We start from the raw sequence: 6,000 nt of genomic DNA on the forward strand, positions 1-6,000 counted from the left end.
ATCATATATTAACTGCTTAAAATGAGCATGCCAGTTTCTATAAATAGCTTTCAGATGTGTCATTTCTGGCCACATGCAATCAATATAACCTACTTGCTTGTGATCGGAAACTTTCACAGCTGGCTGAGGTGACAGAAAAAGGTTCAGTGTGATGGGTAGTGCATCTGATTACCAGTGCATGAAACGGTGCTTTGAAGTGATTTGGGTCACATCATACTTTGTTCTTCCCTGAGGTACAACTATGATGTTAGTTAAGGTTTATTGGCCCCAAAACATGAATTCGCATTCTTTGGCTATTTTCTACATTCCCCCAACTCCATAAAGCCACCTTCAAATTTAATCTCCATTTACTCAATCCCATTTTATTTCACAACTTGAATGACTTTCTTTCTTTTACAGAACATAAAACAAGATCTAGTTGAAAAAGGTATTGTGAAAGATTTAGGGCCATTTTGTTTCTTAAAAGAAATTTCCAATTTGTAGATTTCAATTACTGGTACAATACATTTATTTGTTTGTTTGAGTGAAATCTAATATGACATCAATTTAATGTGTCAAAAAAATTAATAAAAGAAAATTCACCTTCTTTATCCAAAGTTGAGATTTCAGTCCTGGAAATTTAAGCAAATGAGTGCATATTTAATTATGCAATGCCTCACAAAAATGTGCATATACAAACATTTCAGACATTTTGTTGTTATACAGAAATGTACACTACTCACGTAGTGTCTTTACTTAAGAACAACTGCCTGATATAAAGACAGATCCAAGTTTTATGTACAACTACTTTATTTCAATATTCGTACAAATCGGTATACTCAGTAGATAGTATGCAGTACAGCGCCCCCTAAATGCTTGGAGGACAAAGCACAACCCACCATCACAAACTCACTCAAGGCAGAGGTACAATCAGCAAATCAACAGGGAATTGCCATCCATTGAAATAAATGCCAAGAACAATAAAACGTCAAAATCTAACAGTAGTCAAAATATTAAGAGGTTATAGGAACATCAGCCCGCTGTACAGAAAGAATAGAGACTCTTAAGCCAAAAGTATACAGATCATTTACCACTACGGTCTAGTGCCTTTAGAGGAATCATGCCGTTTTATACCTCCAGATGCCCTCTATGGTAAATGTTATCTGAACAAGCTGCAGATCTTAGCTTCAGTTACTTGTTACTTGTTTGGTGTAGCTGATCTCCCAAGCACAGGCTGTGAAAAATATTTTACATCAAGTTAAGTGCAAACCTAAGCAACGTCTTTGCTATTAGGGGGTTCTGGTCTAAAACTCAATACAAGTTCTCCATTTACACAGAATTTAATTAAACTGAATAAACCATTTGCAGAAAGATTAAATATAAGTAATACTAACATAAATGTCTACTGTACACTTTAAATAGGGACATGCTAGCCAGTAGATTACGTTTTCTAGTAACACTACAAATGACAGACAGTCAATTAATAGCAAACTATAATAGCCGATAGCATAGGTTGAGAGCAGCAGAAACTGAACTAAAAAATTGGATTAGGAGAAAGTGAAGTGGTTTGGTCATCTCTATAGTAAACACGGGGCAGGAAGACCTTAGAGAGAGCAAGAGAGGGAACTAAATCTCTCCGGCTACAAACAAGAACACCCTCTTAATGTTCAAAATATAACAGCCTCCAGCAAAATATACACACAAGAAGCATATCCATAGTGGAAATGAATCTCCAAAGGATGACACAAATATAACAGAATGGAGAAATAAAGTAGTAAGCCAATTCAAATCAAGGTAAAAACATCAGCAAAAGATTAGTGCCTCCATGCAGTGGAAAAATATTCCAATATGTAAAATACATGGATTACTAGACATCAAACAATGCATCCCTTCATTAGACCAGCACTCTCTGGCCACAGGAGAACAAGTAGAACGAGTAACAGTGGAAACAAAACCCCAAAATGGACAGAAAGCCATCTGAAGTGCAGAAGTGCCACACGTGGATGATCCCAGGTGAAATGGTGGCTTGGTTCTGGGTGCTTTAGCAGGACACCTCCATGGTCTGCGGTCTGGTCTGGTTGTCATTGACCGGACCGCCAGTGGCGCCCTCCATCTGTGAACTGGTATGTGCGCGGCTGCGGGAGCCGTCTGCTGAGCCCATGCTGGAGGCAGAGTGAGTGCGAGATCGAGCCAATCGGGTCATACTGGCAGTGGGCACTGAGAGAGAGTAGAGAGAAATCGAATGGGGTCAAAACATGTATGCACCAATGCTGCTAATGCTTTAGACTGTTGGGACCATCCTGAGTGAGGGGCATGTGCTTCACAGGATAGTCAGTTTTGCACTCTTAGCATTCGGATCCAAACATATGAAGATCCAGGAGAGGGAGGATAATGAGTCTCCTCAAAGTGTGTGGACTCCTGCACATCTGCACACTGCAGACTGTTCAACTAACGCTGGACTGACTGAGATACATTGACAAATTAGTTTATGGTTAGTGAGAATAGCAAGCTGAATCCCAATTCACATACTTCAAAAAGGACATACAGCATTGACAGAGATCTGATGGATTTCGAAACGGATTCAATTAAATTCTGATTCATGGGGTGTATTGTATGTATTAAAAGGCCTTTTGATTAAATAATGCCACAGAGAGAGAGAATTTCATATTGTTTTTCAGCCTGATTCTACTTCTATTAGTTTCTAAGGCACCAACACAGAATGACACAAGCATCTATTTGTTATGACTGTAATATAAAGGTCAATAGCACATGGAAATCAATCTCTGCGTGCAGAAATGAGAAAAATTCTCTCTGCTGGCAGCGCTTCAGTCATGCTTGTCAGGAAAGCGAGTGAGTAAACATGAACACACAGTTTGACTAATTCATGGGTCATTAATAGTGATTCACTTCTGTAATTTTGTACGACTGCATTAACATCATAAGTGAAACGTAACAGAGTTCACATTATCCAAATGATCTGAACTAGTGTGAAAGCCCCCTTTGACACACTACTATCACTACTTGTGCAATGCAATTTGTGACTCTTGTTTTTGTATATTATACAGGAAGAACAATATGAAAACTGGGATTCAGCCATAATTACCCTAAGAGCAAAGTCTTTTCTGAATACTTAGGCCTAAATGGAGTGCTGCAGGGATGAATGCATTTTTTATAGGACAACCTGAAAGTAGCATCACCCTGGTTCCCTCGACAAATCCAATAGGATTTTTACATCTGCTTTTGGATTATTGCAAAAAATAAGCTCTGTGACCAAAACAAATTCACAATTCTTACACATTTTCTTCTCCAAGAACGTATTTAATCAAAAACCCATACAAAAGAGTTTGGGACAACGGAATTGTAAGTTCAATAATGCCAACCAATTTCTGGGTTTTAACATTAATTCCTGCAGCACTCCATCAATAAATCTCTGAATCCTGAGGAGACACAACCGCCCTGCTTGGACACTGCAGTCATTATTCTCTCCATGCAGGAAAGAGGATCCTTTGGTCAGGATCCAGCTCAAATTCATTTTACCGTATCAGCAAAATGAATAGTCAACTTCAGACAATGCAGAATGTGGCATGCAAAGTAAAAGTTATGTTTCTATGTGAATCTTAAAAAGAATAGAAGACAGACAATAAGACAACTGTTGGTAGTGGACAGTGTGTACAAACACATTCTCTCAGACATCTTATAAATCACACACAAACACTGACGACATATGTCCATTTACCATGCTTCACACACCTCGACGCAAAGACAAACAGACAATTGTATGAATGTGATTGGGACGGGAGGGACAAAGACTGACAGACAGTGAGGGTAGCACGGGAGGTTGAGATGACAGCCTCAGCTCAGCTAAAGGTGCTGGTCGATCTCCTGATACCTGGTTCGCTGTTCAGGTGGCTGAGTAGCACATGAGGGACTGTTGGCATTGGATTTAAGGGTCGAGAAAGAAAGGGAAAGAATAAGGAGGAGGAAAGAGGGAAAAGATGGGACAAGGGAAAGGGAGAGGTTATTTGGTAGTACTTTCTGAAAGAGGGAGGATGGAGAAAAGGAAAGATTAAGCAGAAGCCACAGGAGAAGAAGCAAGGAAAGTAGGGACGTTAGACCAGGAGATGAAAATAGCCTCGACAGTTAGGTAGTGTTCAGAATCACTCAAAATGCAAGAAAGTGGCGGCCAGAGGCTGAGTAAAGCTTTTAGCAATGGGTTTCCCTTTGTGACATATCCAATTATTTTAAACTGAATATCCTTCAAGTGTCAAGGATATTCACTACAAATCAAATGTAGCCAGAGAAGAAATCAAATACTATAATTCAAAAAACAATGACCTGAAATTAGAGAGAGAAAGTAAGAAGCTCTCTAGAATGGAAACTGTCTTCTTCTGGGAGAGTCCCTCACCAGAGTATGTGCTTGTGGGTTTGTTAAAGATGAAAACTCTATAACACACCCCAAACAGAAACAAAAAAAAAATAATAATAAAAAGACAGACAAACACACTTAACGGACCTCAAAACCAAGGTGAATTACCGGCGACACTCCTCCATCTACTAAAACTCAAACATGTCAATGACAGAACCAACCAATGAACATAAGCTCTGTTAATGACTCATTCTGTATTCACTAATATTTCCACACACACAGACAAAAGAAGAATACACTCATATGGATGTATGTTTGGTACTTTTCGTCTGAAACTACAAGTCTACATATGAAGTCTGAACTAACAAATATTACTACTGCATATAGAAAAAAAGGATGGTAAAAAAGTACATAGCCAAAATTATTAATATCGTGTTAATGGGGCAACATGTATAATAGGGTTCTTTGTCAATGAGTTACTGCTGTTGCTAGGTTTTTACAGTAAAAAAAAAAAAAAAAAAACTTGATATCCTAACTAAGTCAACTTTCAAACATTTGGGGTGTAAATATACATTGGTGCTTTTAAACCGATTATGGATTTAACAGTTAATCATTAATGTAATAACACCAATTGTATTATGCATTATTATTATTTTTTTATTCATTAACGGATTATAAAAACCTAATCTGCTGTTTTAGTCAATATACATATAATAAAGCTGCAGTCCGTAAGTTTTTGCCTTGCTGTCGCATCTCTGTTTGGAAACCTGCAACTTGCAGCTGCTTGTGGAAATATCTTCCTTGTGTGGGTGTGCGCCGGCGGCGTCCAGCGCGGATGAATCTAATGTGTGGCTATCAGTCACCGCACAGGTGTGCGATAACTGCACTTTCTATATAATTTCACAGATTCTACATCTTGAATTGCATGATCCAAATAAGAGTTTTCACTGGAAAATGTCATCTGAACAAGTAACAACTGCACTTTTGTTCTGACCAACTGAGGAAAAAGCATTACAATAAATTGCACTATCCCAATGGTGATTAAATCCAAAGATCGGTTAGTTCATATCACTTGAAACCAAAAGTTATTGTATTGTTTTAAAATTCAATCCGCAATTTATTCCAGCTGCAGAGAGAAAAGGCTATAAACGATCTGTAACTTGCAGCATCCTGACGTGCGATACAGCATACTAGCCGGGACAACTTGAGCGCTTCTCAATATCTCTCCTCCGTCCTCTGTCCATCACCCCAGAAACCGATCGAGCTCAGTCATCATGAAAAGACATCTCAATTCTCTAATTGGAGCGCGAGGTGAGGATCAAGGAGGCTTCCAGCTATGAGCGAGTATACAGCGGTGTATCATTTGCGGAAATGCTTTTCATCTAAAACCTGATGCACATTTACATTCTCTTCCCCCGTCACATCTGTTGTAATAATTTTAATTTATATTTTACCTTTAAAGTTTAAATAAAACATATGTCATATTTCAAACAGGTCATCTAGCTTTATAAAAATATATTATGAATGTATTAAACTTTAACAACATAAGAACGGATTCCTTTAGCACAGCTGATGCTACTTTGAAGTGACGCTAAAGGGAGAGAGGATTTATAATTTCACTCGATTCAATTCCTTGGTGCTCGCGTCTTTCCTCT

The 6,000-nt window shown here is 38.4% G+C and overlaps 1 long non-coding RNA gene across 1 annotated transcript; it reads right to left on the reverse strand.

The window, feature by feature from the left end:
* Nucleotides 1-767: 767 nt before the first annotated feature.
* Nucleotides 768-4,078, reverse strand: LOC113040907 (uncharacterized). Its single transcript, XR_003275310.1, has 2 exons — nt 3,869-4,078; nt 768-2,196 (listed from the first exon to the last, which is right to left on the reverse strand). It is a non-coding gene; the product is annotated as an uncharacterized LOC113040907 (long non-coding RNA).
* Between the last annotated feature and the right edge of the window lie 1,922 nt (nt 4,079-6,000).

The sequence above is a fragment of the Carassius auratus genome, chromosome 23 (assembly GCF_003368295.1).
Source record: "Carassius auratus strain Wakin chromosome 23, ASM336829v1, whole genome shotgun sequence".
NCBI lineage: Eukaryota > Metazoa > Chordata > Actinopteri > Cypriniformes > Cyprinidae > Carassius > Carassius auratus.